At 36.2% G+C, this 19178-nt stretch overlaps 1 protein-coding gene across 1 annotated transcript in view; it reads left to right on the forward strand.

The window, feature by feature from the left end:
- The window catches only part of GLCCI1 (glucocorticoid induced 1), a 149681-nt gene that overhangs the window by 17043 nt on the left and 113460 nt on the right, over positions 1 to 19178 (forward strand). The gene's annotated exons all lie outside the window — the stretch shown is intronic.

Below are 19178 nucleotides of genomic sequence, written 5' to 3' on the forward strand. Positions count from 1 at the left end.
CATTTTAAAAAATCGAGATCAAGAAATTTATCTTTTTTAAAAATATAATTTATTGTCAAGTTAGCTAACATACAGTGTATACAGTGTGTTCTTGGTTTTGGGGGTAGATTCCTATAATTCATCGTTTACATACAACACACAGTGCTCATCCCAACAAGTGCCCTCCTCAATGCCCATCACCCATTTTCCCCTCTCTCCTGCCTCCCCTATCAACCCTCAGCTTGTTCTGTGTATTTAAGAGTCTCTAATGATTTTGCCTCCCTCTCTGTTTGAAACTATTTTTTCCCCTTCCCTTTCCCCCATAGTCTTCTGTTAAGCTTCTCAAGTTCCACATATGAGTGAAAACATATGATAGCTTTCTCTGACTGACTTATTTCACTTAGCATAACATTCTCCAGTTCCATCCATGTTATTGGAAATGGCAGGATTTCATTCTTTCTCTTTGCCAAGTAGTATTCCATTGTACATATAAACCGCATCTTCTTTACCCCCAAATGTCCATCAACTGATGAATGGATAAAGAAATTTATCTTTTTAGTGAACTGCCCCCTTCTGTGGCCCCATCAGAGAAAGCAAGTTGTACATGTACACATATATTGTCAGTGCACAAAAATAGGAAGAAGTCCTATCTTGAGAGAGTACCATCTCTCAAGATACAGGGCAGAATTATTCCTTTTACATCAGTTTGTGGGCCCTCGCTGTCTATTGTAGGACTGTATATATTATTTTTTTATTTAAAAAAACAAAATAAAAAAAAAAACAATTCACCCATCTCTCCCATCTCCCAGCCCCTGCCTCTTGCTGACACCAATCTGTTCTCTTTATCTATGAAGTTGGTTTCTTTTGCTTTGTTTTAGATTCCACATTTGTGAGAGATCATACAGTATGTATCTTTCTTATTTTACTTACCACAATGCCCTCAAGATCCATCCACGTTGTTGCAAATGGCAAGATTTCATTCTTTTTCATGGCTGAGTAATATTCCACAGTGTATATACAACACAATTTCTTTATCCATCTATCAGTGGACCCTTTGATTGTTTCCATATCTTGGCTACTGTACATACTGTTGCAGTGAACATGGAAGTGTATATATCTCTTCAAATTAGTAGTGCTGTTTTCTTTTTTAAAAAATACTCAGAAGCAGAACTGCTAATCATTTGATAGTTCTATTTTTAATTTTTTGAGGAACCTCCATACTGCTTTCCATTGTGGCTGCACCAATTTTCATTCCCACCAACAGTGCACAAGGATTCCTTTTTCTCCACATTCTGACACTTGTTATTTCTTATGTTTTTGCTTTTTGTTTGTTTGTTTGTTTGTTTGTTTTTGCTAATAGTCCTTCTAACAGGTGCAAGGTGATAGATCATTGTGGTTTTGATTTGCATTTTTCTGATGATTAGTGATGTTGAGCATCTTTTCATGTACCTATTAATTATCTGTAGGTGTTCTCTGGAAACAAAAAACGTCTATTCAGACCTTCTGCCCATTTTTAATTGCATTGTTTTTTACTGTTGAATTATATGAGTTCTTTGTATATTTTGTATATTAGGCCCTTATCAGGTTTATAATTTGCAAATATTATTTCCTGTTCAGTAAGTTGCCTTTTCATTTTTTTTATGGTTTCCTTTGCAATGCAGAAGCTTTTTAGTTTGATATAGTCCCACTTATTTATTTTTGCTTTTGTTGCTTTTGCTTTTTCGTGTCAAATACAAAAAAATCATCACTAAGATCTTTATTAAGGAACTCACCACCCATATTTTCTTGTAGGAGTATTATGGCTGCAAGTCTTATGTTCAAATCTTTAATCCATTTTGAGTTCATTTTTGTGTGTGGTGTAAGATAGTGGTCCAGTTTCATTCTTTTGCATGTGGCTTTCCAGTTCTCCCAACATCATTTATTAGATTATATTTTCCTATTATAATTTTTCCTTTTCCTATTATATTTTGGCTCCTTTGTCATGAATTGACTATATATACACAGGTTTATTTCCAGGCAATCTATTCTGTTCCATTAAGTGATGTGTCTATTTTCATGCCAATACCATACTGTTTGAATAATCCAGCTTTGTTCTTCTTTGTTTTAGCTCTTTGAGGTCTTTTGTAGTTCCATACAAATTTTAGAATTATTTGCTGTATTTCTGTGAAAAATGACATTGGAATTTTGATAGAGATTGCATTGAATCTGTAGATTGCTTTGGGTAGTATGAACATATTAACGATGTTAATCCTTCCGAAACATGCGCACGGTAGATCTTTCCATTTATTTGTGTTTTCCTCTATTTCTTTAGTCAATGTCTTATACGGCTTTCAGCATACAGCTCTTTCATCTCCTTGGTTAAATGTATTCCTCGGTATTTTATTTTTCTGATACAGTTGTTAACAGGATTGTTTCCTTAAGTTCTCTTTCTGATAGTTCTCTTTTCTGATAGTTCATTAGCGTGAAGAAACACAACAGGCTTGTGTGTGTTGATTTTTGTATCCTGAAACTTCACTGAATTTGTTTATTCCAACAGTGTTTTGATAGACTTTTTAGGTGTTTTTTAATTTATTTTTGAAAGAGAGAGTGAGAGAGAGAGAGAGAGAGAGAGAGAAAGAATGGGGGAGGAGCAAGAGGGAGACACAGAATCTGAAGCAGGCTCCAGACTCCGAGCTGTCAGCACAGAGCCCAATGCGGGGCTTGAACCCACAAGCTGTGAGATCATGACCTGAGCTGGAGTCAGTTGCTTAACCAACTGAGCCACCCAGGTGCCCCAGACTTTTTAGGTTTCTGTATATAGTATCATGATATCTGTAATTAGTGACCATTTTACTTCTTCCTTTCCAATTTGGATGCCTGTTACTTCTTTTTCTTGCCATTTAATGTTCTGGCTAGGACTTCCAATACTATGCTAAATAAAAGTGGTGACGATGGACATCTGTGTCTTATTTCTAATCTTAGAGGAAAATCTTTCAGCTTTTTGCCATTGAGTATGGTATTAGCTGTGGGCTTGTCATATATGGCCTTTTTCATGTTGAGGTATATTTCCTCTATACTTGTTTTGTTAAAAGTTTTTTATCAAAAAAATGTTGAATATGGTCAAATGCTTTTTTTTTTAGCATCTAGTGAGATGTTCATACACTTTTTATCCTTCACTTTGTTAATGTGGCTTATCACACTAGATGTTGAACCATCCTTGCATCCCTGGAATAAATCCCATTTCATCTTGGTGTTCGATCCTTTTAATGTATTATTGAATTCAGTTTGCTAATATTTTTTGAGGATTTTCACATCAATGTTCATCAAAGTCCAGTTTGTTGGCATAAAATTATTCATAGTGTCTTACGGTCCTTTGTCTTTCCATGGCAATAATTGCAGCATCTCCTTTTTCATTCTTCTGATTGTGTTTGAGTTCCCTTTGTTTGTTTTATTTATTGGTGAATGACTAATTTGGAATTTGTGGCTAGACTGGATGATGTAACTTTTTTGGATGAAATTATTAAGCAAATGTATCCTTGAAAAAGCACCCTTGAAGATTCCAGCTGCACTTGATAGTACCCATTGTCTAATTATAAAAAAGAAAAGCCCTTATTGTTTTTTTTAAAAAAAATTACTACAAATGCAATACAGGTTTACTGTAGCAAAGTTTAAAGATATTGATAAGGGAGAAAAAAAGCAGTTTTCATTCAAAAGTAACCACTCATGACACACCCTTCCACAGCCTTATCTACATCTATATATGAATATATATTCATCTTAAAACAATAAGTTGTTGGCTCTAATCTTCAATAATGCTTCTTTGCTACTTTGTTCCCTTAGTATCTCTGAAGCCCTTGTGGAAGACAAATGCTATTTTAAGATGATCTAAATAGGGTGACAAAAAATGTTTTACTTAAAAGTTTTTAAAAATACATTTACTTCCTATGAGTCTTATGAGGTTCTAATTCTTAAAAATACAAGATACCTTCCATAGTCAAATGTTGAATATAATACCCAGAAAGTGTATCATATGTCTATAGTGCTCAAAATTAGGGTGTATGAATCTTTTTCATGGATTCCAGTGTATCAGAGATCTTCAACATAATGCAAAGTGATGGAAACTGACTAGACCAGTTGTAGGAGCTTAGGAAAGAAGCAGAAGAGGCCTAGAGGAGTTTAATACCTAAATCACTAATCTTTTCATTAGTCTCATTTTCTTTGCCCGCTAACTTCCTCCTGACCATGCATATCATCTCGGCTCCCAGGCACAAGCCTTCTCATGAACATTTCTTCAGCATTTTCCGGCTATTCTTAAAATAACTCGCAAATACTAAAACATCTTTGGGATCCTTAGGACACCAGACAGAGTTTTGATTTTTAAACTGTAATGAATTCTATACTTCAACAAAAGTAAGCTAAGATTGACTGTAAGTTGTATCACTACCTGAAGTGGTGCCTAGGAGAAAGATGTTGGCAATTGAACAAGCCATTAATTTCAAATTTTATGCACAGTTCAAAGAAATTAACATGTGAAAAGGTAGTTTATAATAAACTAAGTATTTACTTTATATGGCATTTACTTAACACTTACACATTGCACAGACACTATTCAGTCACATAGCATGAATAGATTTGTAGCACATGTTACATGTTAGGTTGTGTGCGGAGAATTTGAAATTAGAATAGACGTTTTTGATATTTAACTCATTTACTTATTTTTGGGTTGAAATCAAAGCAAAACGTTCATATTTTAACATTTGTGTTTCTATAGACAATATTCCTTTTTCACTGACTTCACAGTGTCCGAGTGGGAGCAGAGGCTAGTCAGGTGATGCAGAGTCTCCTTAGTTCTCTATAATTGGTCCTCAGAGACCAGAGTTTTAAGGTAGACCACTCTTTTTTTTTTTTTTTTTAATTTTTTTTCAATGTTTTTTATTTATTTTTGGGACAGAGAGAGACAGAGCATGAATGGGGGAGGGGCAGAGAGAGCAGGAGACACAGAATCGGAAACAGGCTCCAGGCTCCGAGCCATCAGCCCAGAGCCCGACGCGGGGCTCGAACTCACGGACCGCGAGATCGTGACCTGGCTGAAGTCGGACGCTTAACCGACTGCGCCACCCAGGCGCCCCGGTAGACCACTCTTTAAGAGCCATGCCTGAGTTGGTTCTTCTTCAAGATTTCAGTCGTCACTTAATTCAGTCTTTAAAAATTCACTAGGCTTGGAAAATGCAGATTTATTTCAATTTATGTTTATGACATCTTCTGTTTGACCAGTTTATACCAGATTTTACAGCTGAAAAAAGGAAGACTGAGGCCACTTCACTGATTTATCCCTCAGCATTTAGGTGGGTTCTTTCCTGTGTGGAGAAGCCTGTCCAACACAAAGTATAGTATCTTTCACACTTTAATTTTACTGACCCAGATATGTTCTTTCAGTTGCCTGAGACATCTATTCTCTTCTTCTGAAATGAAAATTCCTATTTCCATCACCTTTTAGACTATTCTGCCCCATGTTGGTAGGTGCTGCCTAGTATCCAAATCTAGGAATATAGTTTCCCCTTGAGGAGAGAAAGACACATGCCCTGTTTGTCCACAAGAATAATGTGCTATTCAGAATATAAATGTACAACACCTACTCAGTCAAATGTGAGTTAGCTCTGAGTGGGACAGAGTAAGGGAACAACTAACTATTCATAGGCTCCCATCCTTTTTCCCCTTTGAATTTTACCTGTATTCTCATTTTCTTGCTTTAAAATAGATGGTCTTTAAAGCACATGATAGGAACAGAAACATAAAAATGTTTAAAATGTGAAACGTTGATGAAGTTAAAAAAAAATCACACTGATCATATACAAGGAAATACAGAAATCTGCGGTCTTGGGCAGAAATAGTTTATCCTGCTTTGTACTGAATAGTGATGGTATTTGGAGCCCCTTCAGGCTCCTCTCCCTTGCTCTCATTTTCTTGCCTCCTGGGGCCAAAACTGAACCTGTTAACTGGAAAATAATCTAGAAGAGACTGGACAAGGGTTGAGAGTATCACCTAGGACAAACTTTTTCCTCTAAAAGCAGAAAAAGCCTCAATAGCTGTAGGGAAAGTAGATCCCAGAAGGCATTAATTAACCATAGTCCTGGAGGGAATCATACATGGGGCTTCTGAGAACACAAAGAAGGACGGCTGACGTAGTCCTTACCTGCATTTTGGAAATGGTTGCATTTGGCAAGACGTGCATATTCTCCAAATAACATTTGCATACAAGTCATCTGGATTTTTTGCTCTCTAAATAAATACTTCTGGTGGTATTTACAAATAAATACTTCAATCAGTGTGGGAGACAAGTCTAATTGTTTAAAATCCCATTTATATTTCTCTACCACTTTATAGCAGTTATAATTGTAGCATCTTTCACTTAATAGGTGACTGAAGTTTTTATTCTTGGTCTTGAAATGTGATGCCAGAGCAAGCCGTATTATTTTGAAATCATTGGGTTAATATCTCTCTAGAAATTTGATTTCTACTAAAATGATGTCCCTTAAACAATGTGGGACATTTAACCATTCCAATTTTGCCTAAGGTAGATGATTAAAGCACAGTTAAACAAATGTGGGTCTCTGCTATAGAATCAATCTGTTCCCTCAAAATTCATATATTTGAAATCCTAACCTCTAATGTATTATTATTATTAAGAACCAGGGCCTTTGGAGGTGATTAGGTCATGAGGGTGGACTTCTCATGAGTGCAGTTAGTACCCTTATGAAGGGGACCCCAGAGAGCATTCTTGCCCCTTCCACCACGTGAAGACACAGTGAGAAGATAGCCACGTATGAAGAAGGAAGCACATCCTAACCTCTTAGACTTCTCAGGCTTCAGAACTGTAAGAAATTAGGAGACAATAATAAATGGAATCTATGGTATTTTTGTTATGATAGTCTGAACTAGGACTGTCTCCAAATGGATGATGGTGTTTTCAAAGAAAAATTTTACATGTACTTTTTGTTTCTATTATATAGTATAAGACACATCTAAATGCAAAGCTATTTTTAATCACAAATAATTTTAAATGCAGGCAAATAAAAATGTAGTTGTAAAGTGGTAGTATTTTCTTAGTATTTCAATCATTTTTAGTAATATAAGCAAAACAATGAAAGAAAAATTGAATTATATCATAGCTTCATTTCCTGTTTTCATTACTCATTAAAACTTGTTAAGTATGGTAAATGAAATGTACTACATAATTACAATGTGCCACAGATTCCTCTGGACACCACCTACATTAATTGTAAGGCTATTTTAAAATGAAGTATGTGTGCCAGGTGGCTGATATGAACGTCTAAGATCAACCACCGTCGTCCTCTGTAAAATTATTCTGTTCTTTAGCTTATCAGTAAAAATGTAAGTACCAAGATCGCTAACATTTATTAAATGCTTACTATGTACTGGGCAGTTGGCCAGGAGCTTTAGAAGTATTTTACTCTTTGAGATCCCTGTGAGCCAGGTGTGATTATTTTCTCCATTTTATACACATAGTACCATGTGCTTAGCTGTGTATTTTCTGTATAGAGGGTTTTAGGCAGGGGCTAAAAGAACTCTGGCAGTTATATATAATAATTTCAGCATAATAAGAAATCACATGAAGGGCTAATTTTATTTCCAATGGTGGGTACACTGACTGTTTGCTGTCACCAATGGGCTCAATGCTATTTAATAAATTTCCCTTAACCTACACATAGTTGCATTCATAATATGTTATTCCACTTCTTTTTTTTAAAACTTTTTTAGAAAATTGTGGAGCGTATGGTGTGTAAACCATTTTTTCTATATATTCTAAAAAATGTGGAGACCCAGAGATGAAAATAAAAGTCACTTCTTATCCCATTTCCCACATGAAACCACTGTTAGTATTTTATAAATATTCTCCCATTTGTTTTTATGCATATGTAAATACATATTTAAATTCAATTGGAAAAGCTTTAAAGCTTGGTTTGGTTTTTCTGATCTCTAAAATTTGGTAATATATCAAAACCTTTTCTTATATCATTAAAATTTCTTCCACATAATTCTAGCCATAATACAGAATTCTGCTATATGGTTGGTTATATTCTAATTATTGGATCAATTCCTTATTGTCGGACATTTAAACAGGTGGAGAAAACTTCAAACACTTAAAGTCTTACTCATGCGGGACACCTGGGTGGCTCAGTTGGTTGAGCATCCAACTTTGGCTCAGGTCATGATCTCACAGTTTGTGATTTCAAGCCCCACATCGGGCTCTCTGCTGTTAGTGCAGAGCCTGCTTCAGATCCTCTGTCCCCCTCTCTCTGCCCCTCCCCTACTTACACTCTCTTTCTCAAAAATAAATAAAAACATTAAAAAAACATTCTAAAGTCTTACTCATGCTTTAGGCCTCAGATCTTTAATGATTAAAAAATAATAACATGCCCAGTAAAAGCCTTGAGCTAGATCTCTATTGATCTGAATTTTAATCTAAAACTACAGAGTTGAAGGCACCCTCAGAAGAATTTAGTCCATTTTCCAACTTCTAGATAGGAATATATCACTATCCCAGATACAGGTCTCTAGAAACTATTCCTGAATTTAATGAGGGATGAAAATTCCATAACCCCTCCCAATGTATTATTACAGAGAATTGGTGTCAGGAGCATAGGCTGTGAAGATAAACAGACCCTAGGACCAAATATCAGATGAAGAACTTTGATCTTTGACTTTGACTTTATTACTTGCTCTTATTTTAGTTTCTATGAGATTCTATTGAAGGGTTTCTGTGAAGATTCCATGAGATAAAAGAGTGCCCGGCAAAGCATAGGTGTTGAACATATGTCAGTTCTTTTTTATTTACCGTTTTTCTCAAATCTCTAACATTCCCTTGCATTCTTTCTATAGTGAAAAAATACCCACCCAGCAATATTTATGGCACTAAATACACCTGAAGACTAAACTCTCTGAACTCCAAACCAAATAAAACTAATTCCTTTGACTTTTTCTAAAGTCTACTTTCATAATTCTTTAAACATTCAGACTCCTAAATTTTGAGACCCCAAATTAGGATATATCACCATTGGTCTGGCCAGTAATGCAGATGGTAAGAAAATTCCACTGTATTTTATGTATTATTACATTGCTGCCACTCTAACAAGAACTTGCTGAAGTCTTAAGTTATGATGTGATTAACTCAGGTTCCACTTACAGGCCACCATGACAACTGCTTTTCTGTGCTAGTCTTACTTCTCAACACTGATTCTTCATCTTGTTTAGAAGCAGTTCCTTCATCATTTCAAGTAGGTTTCATTGATTTGGATAGGTTTTCCAGCATCAAAATATTTGCTTTGAATCAAATGGTCATCTACATGTCCACTTTAGTCTATTTTTAAGTTACTGGTGAAACTTAGAGGCAAATGAGTTAATACATATCCCATAGATCAACGAGAAACCATTACACATGTATGCAGCTGAGTATAGCAATGACACTGAAATAATGGCTACCTCTTTTGTAAGCAGATTTCTGTTAATGTGAGTCCAGTAGCACTGAAATTCTCTCCAGTCTTACACATTGACGTAGATTTTAGTATGTCATGTGTGGATTATGCATTTGTAGGCTTTGGCTCTGAAAGCTGTAATTACCAACATTTGAAAGACATCTGTGAGGGTGAGGATATGAAGAAGATAAACCAGAAGCAAGACCTATAATTACCCCACCCCATCTTCCTATCGGGAACTTTGGATGTTTAAAGCACATCAGGACCTTTAGACAGGCCCTTCTCCTTCAGGGTACATCATCAGGTTGCTCTGAATATACATCATCAATCTCTCAGGCAGTCAGTGTCCTCTACTGCACACTATTAGCTCATAGGTCCTTCAAAGACCAAGGGTGGACAAGAAGCATACTTCTTTATACTGAGTGATCATATCCCTGACATTGGCTATAAAGGCATTTTTTATAGTGAGGGGAAAAACACTGGGCCTGGAGTCAGAAGACCTGATTTCCAGTTATGAATCCCTCATGTACTGTGAGCCTAGTGAAAGCTTTCCTCGGTTTCAAGGACAATTTCCCCATCTGTAAAATGGAAACAATCACAGAATTACTGCATACAAAAAGGTCATAGATGTGAATATGCTTTAAAAATACTATGAGATTTCTATAAAACACATGATGTAGGAAGGGAAAAATTATGTAGAGTCACACCATTTGATTGGAAATTTGGACATTTGTTTCTATTTTCATCTATGGCTAAATACTGAACATATATGTTTAATATTTCTCAGTCTGCTGAATACATAGCTAGACTATGAGTAGCTAGGACTTGGAAGTGTTGAGAGAAATAACAAGATTCCTTATCATTGATAATAATTAATGACGATGACAATAATGGATAACAAAGCAACTAATCCTTTCAAAGGTAAAGGTAGCTTAGACCTGACTCATAGTATTTATGTTCCACCTGATTTTCTTAGATTTTTCTTTAAAGACAACTTCTTAACAGTTTTCTAAGAACAACTGAAGTGAGACTGTTCCTTGAGTAAGAAAAATGGGCAGCTAAAGCTTCTTTCTTCAGTAACACACTTGAGCTCCTTGTTTATTCCTGTGTCATTAAGTGACACTTACATAAATACCTTGTTGAGTAATGGTGCTGTGGCAAAACTGAAGTCAATTTAGGACACTGTTCTCCCCAAGGTGAGCAATTAAACCATATATGTAAACTAAGTCCCCTTTGGCCTACCCACTCAACTCCGTAAGTAGCACTAGAAATGCAAAACCATGTGGGGCATAAGACATGGCTGGAGGGGAAAATGGGAAGAGTAGGAGAAGTCTCCCTGGAAAAATGAATAAAATATAAAGGGGGCAGGGAAACTAATAACTGAAAATTGATTCTGACTATAGATATCAGTATATCAAGTTAATGCAAATTAAGGTGGCATGAGATTAGGGGGAAAAAAAGCCTTTTCCCTGTACAGTATAATAACCATCTTACTTTAAATGTAGCCAGGAAGGGCTGTGTTTGCTCATGTGATCTGGTTTCCGCACTTCCCACACCTGGGGAAGTATCAGCTAATATTGATTTAGCACTAATTTATACCTGATGGTCAGGGCCAACTAGAAAAGAAGAGAACTGGTACAAATTAGTGGGGCCCAATGGTCCCAGAAAGCAGCCTGGGGCCGGACTGTTGTATATCAATACAAATCACCCTTTCTGTGATATTTTTAAATATTTTAAAGGGACCTGAACTGGTCCCTCTTTAAGATTCCTAAGATCCTCTTTAAGAATGATAAGAATGGATAAAATCAAGTTACATTCTTAGATTCTATTATGTTTAGTTCATTAATCTGGGACGCAAGCAAACTAGAAGCAGAACAGGCTTTAAAATACCTGACTCGGGGGGCCTGGGTGGCTCAGTTGGTTGAGCGGCCGACTTCGGCTCAGGTCATGATCTCGCAGTCCGTGAGTTCGAGCCCCATGTCGGGCTCTGTGCTGACAGCTCAGAGTCTGGAGCCTGTTTCAGATTCTGTGTCTCCCTCTCTCTGACCCTCCCCCGTTCATGCTCTGTCTCTCTCTGTCTCAAAAATAAATAAACGTTAAAAAAAAATTAAAAAATAAATAAATAAAATACCTGACTCATGGGGCTCCTGGGTGGCTCAGTTGGTTAAGCATCTGACTCTGGGTTTCGGCTCATGTCATGAACTCTTGGTTTGTGAGTTTGAGCCCTGCATCGGGCTCTGTGCTGATACTGTGGAGCCTGCTTGGAATTCTCTCTCCCCCTCTCCCTCTACCTCTGCCCCTCCCCTGCTTACTCTGTCTCTCAAAATAAATAAACTTAAAAAATTAAAAAAATATATGACTCATTATATTACAAACAATATCAGCAAGTCAGTTCCATTTACTTTTTCCTTAATAAAATTCCCTATAATAAAAATATCTCTAGTCTTCTATTTTAAGTATCAGTGTATATTTTCTTGAACCAGAGAACTAGATCCTACTTCTTTGAAAACTGTTTTCTTTGGGTAATTTCCATTAAATGATGTCCATTATCACCTATCAACATTTCTTGGAATTTGGCTGAAGAATGAGAAAATATTTGCGTCCTATAATTAAGTTCAATGAACTTTTATTCATTTCTAATCCATTGTTTTCCAGATTTGCCTGATCATAATGATCACCTGGGGAACTTGTTAAAAATTATGCAGTCCTACCCTACCCATTCCCAAACATGCAAAATTAGATTTTCCAGGAAGGAAGGCTGAAATCTGTATTTTTAGCATGGGACTCCAGCTATTCCTCATGATTTACACATTTGGAAAACACAATTCTGTGCCCTTGTCCTATTCCTCATGATGTCAGAGCGCTTTAAACTCCCACATTTCCTTCTAACTGCCCTTTTCCTCAGTGACTGCAGGAGTTTTCCTATTCCATCCCACCTGAGAAATAAGGTGCATTCCCATCAACTAGTGCAGCCTTCAGCAGCAGTGAGTCTCTGCTACAGTGGCAGTAGACAGCATCTACAATCTTGGGTTGGGAGGTGATAGAGAGATGGAAGTGTGTTTCAGAAAAGCCTTTCTAGAGACTCTGACCCTCCCCTTAATGACCAGTTGTAGATGACTTTGCTGCCTCCTGAGGTGACCACACTTAACCTCCCTTTGTGCTACATACATTTTTTCTTTACCTCCACGCTCTTATCTTCGCTTCTTCCCATAATGGGGGGGGGCAGGAAACATGGTCCCTTTTTGTCAAACTTGTGCTCTTGATGAAATTCTCTATTGCCTCATGGAAGCTATATCTATGAATCCTCCTCCCCATTCAAAGCTTGCTTTTTCATTTTTTTCTCCTTTGGCTTCTTTGGCTTATAGGCAATAAACATTTCTTCTGTATTCTTGTTAAACCAACCCAACATATACTTTCTTGGTCTCTGTTGAACCCCAGGATCCCATTTTAATTCATGCCTTAGTTTTACTGTCAAATTGCTCAAAAGAACATTTTACAATGGCTACATCTACCTTCTTAATCTTCTTATGACCCCACTGTAACCTGGCTTCCATGGAGCCACATTTTATAGTGTTGGCTTGAAGATTACCAGTGTTGAGAATGATTTTTTAACCCTCTTGCCCATTCAGTAGCATTTGAAATTGCTGGTAACCCCATCTTTTCCAAACTTTATCAATTAGTGATCAATTATAAGAATAGAAATCTATTCAAGTAATTGAAACAATACTTTTACTATAAGACATTAATTTTAATATAAAGAATATATAGAATATAAAATAATATAATCTTAATATAAAGATTTTAACGTAAGACTACAGGAAGCTTTCCCACAGAATGTTTATTAGGGTCATGCAAGGTTTGAAATCAGGAAATGGAAAGCTATCAGTATCCAATAAAGTTTGTTTGTTTATTTTAGTTTTAGACAGACAGCGCAAGCTGGGGAGAGGGGCAGATGGAGAGAGGGAGAATCCCAAGCAGGCTTCATGCTCAGCATGGAGCCAGACACAGGGCTTGATCCCACAACCCTGAGATCATGACCAGAGCAAAAATCAAGAGCCAGATGCTCAATAAACCAAGCCACTCAGGCACCAATAAAGGTTTAACAAATAATTATTGATCACCTGTTATATTCTAGGCACGGGCTAGGCGTTAAGTGATCAAGTACTGAGACAAGGCCCTTGCCCTTAGAGATTTTACAATCTAGTGGGGGAGGCTTACCACATAAGCAAGTAAACAAATGTGTATTTGCAACTTGTAATGAGCATTACAGATGAAACAGACTTGCTTAATGATAGATTATTACAGGTTATTAGCCATAGGTGAGGACTCAAAGGATATGCTGGAGACATTTAGGCTGAGCCATGATGAACGTGAGGGAGCCACTAAGGGAAGCTGGGGAGGGTGAGGGATGTAGAAGGAGTGTTTCAGCCTGAAGATAAGCTGTGTGAAGACCCTGCAGTAGAGTTTCAGAGTAATTGCAAGGAGGTTACTACAACTGGAACTTAAAAGATGAGGCAGAGAACAGCAAGATTAAGCTGGGGAAGGAGGCTGAAGCCAGAGCAGGGTAGGCCTTTTAAGCTCATTTAATTTGACTGCAAAGTAATTGGAAGACATTGAACTGATTTAAGCAGCAAACAACATGGTCCAATATATTTCCAGGTTTACCCTGACTGGTAAGCAGAAAATCGATTAAGGAAGGCAAGAGTGGAGTGGAAAGACCAGCTAGCAGCTATAGCAGTAGCTTAGGTAAGAGATGATGGTAATTTGGACTGATGCAGTAGCAGAGGACATGGAGAGAAGGGGATAGATTAGACATCTATTTATGAGAAGTAAATGAAAGGACAAGCTGATGGGTTGGAACTGGGGAAGGAAGGAGAGTGAGAAATCAAGAATATTGCCCAGGTCATCTTAGGGTGGATGTTCATACCATTTACTAAAGTGGGGAAACAACATACAGAATACAGATAGAACTTCTTTTTAAGCGGGGGGGGGGGGGGGGAGGTGTTGGGGGGCAGTAATATAGAAATTAAGACTTCAGTTCTAGCTCAGATACATTACTTTCAGATGTTCGTGGAGACTTCATATGTCAGATAGGCAACTGAATACCAAATTTTAAGGAAATGTCTGGGCTGGAGAGATTAATTTAAGTTGCCAGCATTTTAGAGTATTTAATACCATGGAAATGCTTGAGATAACCAAGAAGAGAACAGAGAATATAGCCCAGTTTTTAGAGGGCACTGGAGGAAGTAAAACCCCTGAAGGGCACTGAACAAGAGTGATTAGTAGAGTAGGAGACAGAAACACATACTCATCAATAATTACTTGGAAGGTAAATGGACTTAACGCTGTGATCAAAAGACATAGGGTGATGGAATGGATTTAAAAAACAAGATCCATCTATATGCTGCCTATAAGATAATCATTTCAGATCTAAAGATACATGCATATTGAAAGTGAAAGGATAAAGAAATATTTATCATGCAAATGGATGTAAGAAGAAAGCTGGGTAGCAATATTTACATCAGACAAAATAGTCTTTAAAACAAAGACTATAACAAGAGACAAAGAAGGACACTATGTAATAATAAAGGGGACAATCCAACAAAAAGATACAACAATGTAAATATTTATGCATCCAATATGAGAACACCCAAATACATAAAACAGCTAATAACAAACATAAAGGAACTAATTGATAATATTACAGTATTAGCAGCAGACTTTAACACCCCATTTACATCAATAGATCATCCAAACAGAAAATCAATAAGGAAACAGTGACTTCGAATGACACCCTAGACCAGATGGATTTAATAGATATATTCAGAACTGGGGCACCTGGGTGGCTCAGTCAGTTGAACATCTGACTTCGGCTCAGGTCATGATCTCACAATCTGTGAGTTCAAGCCCCATGTCGGGATCTGTGCTGACAGCTCAGAGCCTGGAGCCTGCTTTGGATTCTGTGTCGCCCTCTCTCTCTACTCCTCCCCCACTCATGCTTTGTCTCTCTGTCAAAAATAAATAAACATTAAAAAAATAGATATATTCAGAACATTCCATCCTAAGACAGCAGAATACACATTCTTTTCAAGTGCATGGAGAACCGTCTCCAGAATAGATTACATATTAAGCCACAAAACAAGTGTCAATAAATTCAAAAAGACTCAAGACATACCATGCATCTTTTCTGACCATAATACTATGAAACTAGAGGTCAACCACAAGAAGAAATCTGGAAAGACCATAAATACATGGAGGTTAAATAACATGCTACTAAACAATGAATGGGTCAACCAAAAAAATCAAAGAGGAAATCAAAAAGGAAATCAAAAAACACATGGAAAAAAATGAAAATTAAAAACCAAAACCAAAATCTTTGGGATACATCAATAGTGGCTTTAAGAGGAAGTTTATAGCAATACAGGCCTACCTTAAGAAGAAAAAAAATCAAGTAAACAACCTGATCTTCTACCTAAAGGAGCTAGAAAAAGAACAATAAGCAAAACCCTAAACCAGTAGAAGGAAGGAAATAAGATTAGAGGAGAAATAAGTGATTTAATAAATAAATGATTTAGTTTCTATTGTAGAAACTAAAACCAAACCAAAACAAAACAAAAACAATGGAACAAATCAATGACACCAGAACTGGTTCTTTGAGAAGATCAACAAAATAGATAAACCTGTAGCCAGACTCACCAACAAAACAGAACAAAAACAAACAAGAGGGAGGATGCAAATAAAATCACAAACACAAAAGGAGAAATAATAATAGACAGCCCAGAAATACAAAGGATTGTAAGATTATTATGAAAAATTATATACCAACAAATTGGTCAACCTAGAACAAATGGATAAATTCCTAGAAACATGGAACATACTAAAACTAAAGTAGAAAGAAGTAGAAAACATGAACAGACTGATTGCTAGCAATGAAATTTTATCTGTAATCAAAAAACTCCCAAAAAGCAAAGTCTAGGACCAGAGGGATTCACAGGGTGAATTCTACCAAACATTTAAAGATTTAATACCTGTTTTTTTCAAACTATTCCAAAAAAATAGAAGAGGAAGAAAAACTTCCAAATTCATTCTGTGAAGCCAGCACTACTCTGATACCAAAACCAGATAAGGACATCACAAAAAAGAGAACTACAGGCCAATATCTCTGATGAACATAGATGAAAAAATCCTCAAAATGAACATAGATGCAAAAATCCTCAAAAATCCTTGGCAAACTGAATCCTACAATACATTAAAAAAATCATTCACCACAATCAAGTGGGATTTATTCCCAGGATGCAAGGGTGGTTCAGTATTTGAAAATTAATCAACATGATACATCACATCAAGGAGAGAAGGGATAAAAACCATATGATCATTTCAATAGATGCAGGAAAAGCACTTGACAAAGTACAACATCCATTCATGATAAAAAAAACCTTCAACAAAGCAGGTGTAGAGGGAACATGCCTCAACATATTAAAGGCCTTATATGAAAAACCCACTGCTAACATCATACTCCTTGGGAAAAAAACTGAGAGTTTTTCCCCCAAGGTCAAGACAAGAATGTCCACTCTCACCACTTTTATTCAACATAATACTGGAAGTCCTAGCCATAGCAATCAGACAAGAAAAAGGAATAAAAGGTATCCAAATTGGAAGAAGTAAAACTTTCACTACTTGCAGAGAACCTGATACTATGAATAGAAAATCCTAAAGACTCCACCAAAAAATGACTAGAACTGATAAATGAATACAATAAAGTCATAGAATACAAAATCAATGTACAGAAATCTGTAACATTTCTATGTGTTAAAAATGAAGCAGCAAGAGAAATTAATGAAATCAATCCTATTTACAATTGCACCAAAAATAATAAAATAACTAGAAATAAACTTGACCAAAGAGGTGAAAGACCTATACTCTGAAAACTATAAAACATTGATGAAAGAAATTAAAGATGACATAAAGAAATGAAATTTCATGCTCATGAATTGGAAGAATATGGTTGAAATATCTATACTACCAAAAGCAATCCAAAGATTTAATGCAATCACTGTCAAAATATCAACATTTCTCACAGAATGAGAACAACCAACCTTCAAATTTGTATGAAATCAAAGAAGACCCAAAATAGACAAAGCTTTTATTTCTTGAAATATAAAAGCAAAGCTGGAGGAATCATAATTCCAGACTTCAAATTACATTACAAAGCTGTAGTAATCAAAACAATATGGTACTGGCACAAAAATAGGCACATATTAATAGAACAGCATAGAAAGCCCAGAAGCAACCCCACAATTATATGGTCAATTAATATTTAACAAAAACGGCAAGAATATGCAATGGGAAGACAGACATTTCAACAAATGGTGTTGGGAAAACTGGACATCAACATGCAAAAGAATGAAACTGGATCACTTTCTTACATCATACACAAAAGTAAACTCAAAAGGATAAAGGACCTAAATGAGAAACCTGAAACCATACAAATCATACCAAAGAGAACAGGCCACGGTATTTCTGACATTGGCTATAGCAACATCTTACCAGATAAGTTTCCCAAAACAAGGGAAACAAAAACAAAAATAAACTATTGGAACTATATCAAAATAAAAAAAAAAAACTCTTGCACAACAAAGGAAACAATCAACTTAACTAAAAGACAATCTTTGGAATGGGAGGAGATATTGGCAAATGACATATGTCATAAAGGGTTATATCCAAAATCTATAAAGAACTTATAAAACTCAACACCCAAAATACAAATAATCCAATTTAAAAAATGGCAGAAGACATGAACAAACATTTCTCCAAAGAAAGCATACAGATGGCCAGCAGACACATGAGAAGATTCTCAACATCACTCATCATCAGGGAAATGCTAATAAAAGCTACAGTGAGCTATCATCTCACACCTGTCAGAATGGCTAAAATCAAAAACTCAAGAAACAAGTGTTGGCAATGATGTAGGGGAAAAGGAACGCTTGTGCATTATTGGTGGGAATGCAAATTTGTGCTGCCACTATGAGAGACAGTATGGAGATTCCTCAAAAAATTAGAAATAGAACTACCCTATGATCCAGTAATCACACTACTGGGTATTTACCCAAAGAATATGAAAACACTAATTTGAAGGGATATATGCACTCCTATGTTTACTGCAGCATTATTTACAATAGGGAAACTATGGAAGCTGCCCATTGATAAAGAAATGGATAAAGAAGTTGTGGCATACACACACACACACACACACACACACACTGGAATATTATTCAGCCATAACAAAGAATGAAATCTTGCCACGTGCAACATGGATGGAGCTAGAGAGTATAATGCTGAGCTAAATAATTCAATCAGAGAAAGACAAATACCATATGACCTCACACATACGTGGAATTTAAGAAATAAAACAGCGAACAAAGGGGGGAAAAAAAGAACCCAAAAAACAGATTTTTCACTACAGAGAACAAACAGATGGTTACCAGAGCGGGGAGGTGGATAGGGGGATGGGTAAAATACATGAAGGGGATTAAGAGTACACTTATCATAATGAACACTGAGTAATGTATAGAATTGTTGAATCACTATATTGTATACCTGAAACTAATATAACACTATATGGTAACTATACTGGAATAAAATAAAAAATAAATAAGTAGGTGTGGGAAAAAAAAAAAAAGAGAAAAAAGTAAGAAAAGTAGCAGGCAGACCAGGCAATTGCAGTTA

The sequence above is a fragment of the Leopardus geoffroyi genome, chromosome A2, assembly GCF_018350155.1.
Source record: "Leopardus geoffroyi isolate Oge1 chromosome A2, O.geoffroyi_Oge1_pat1.0, whole genome shotgun sequence".
In the NCBI taxonomy this organism is placed as follows: domain Eukaryota; kingdom Metazoa; phylum Chordata; class Mammalia; order Carnivora; family Felidae; genus Leopardus; species Leopardus geoffroyi.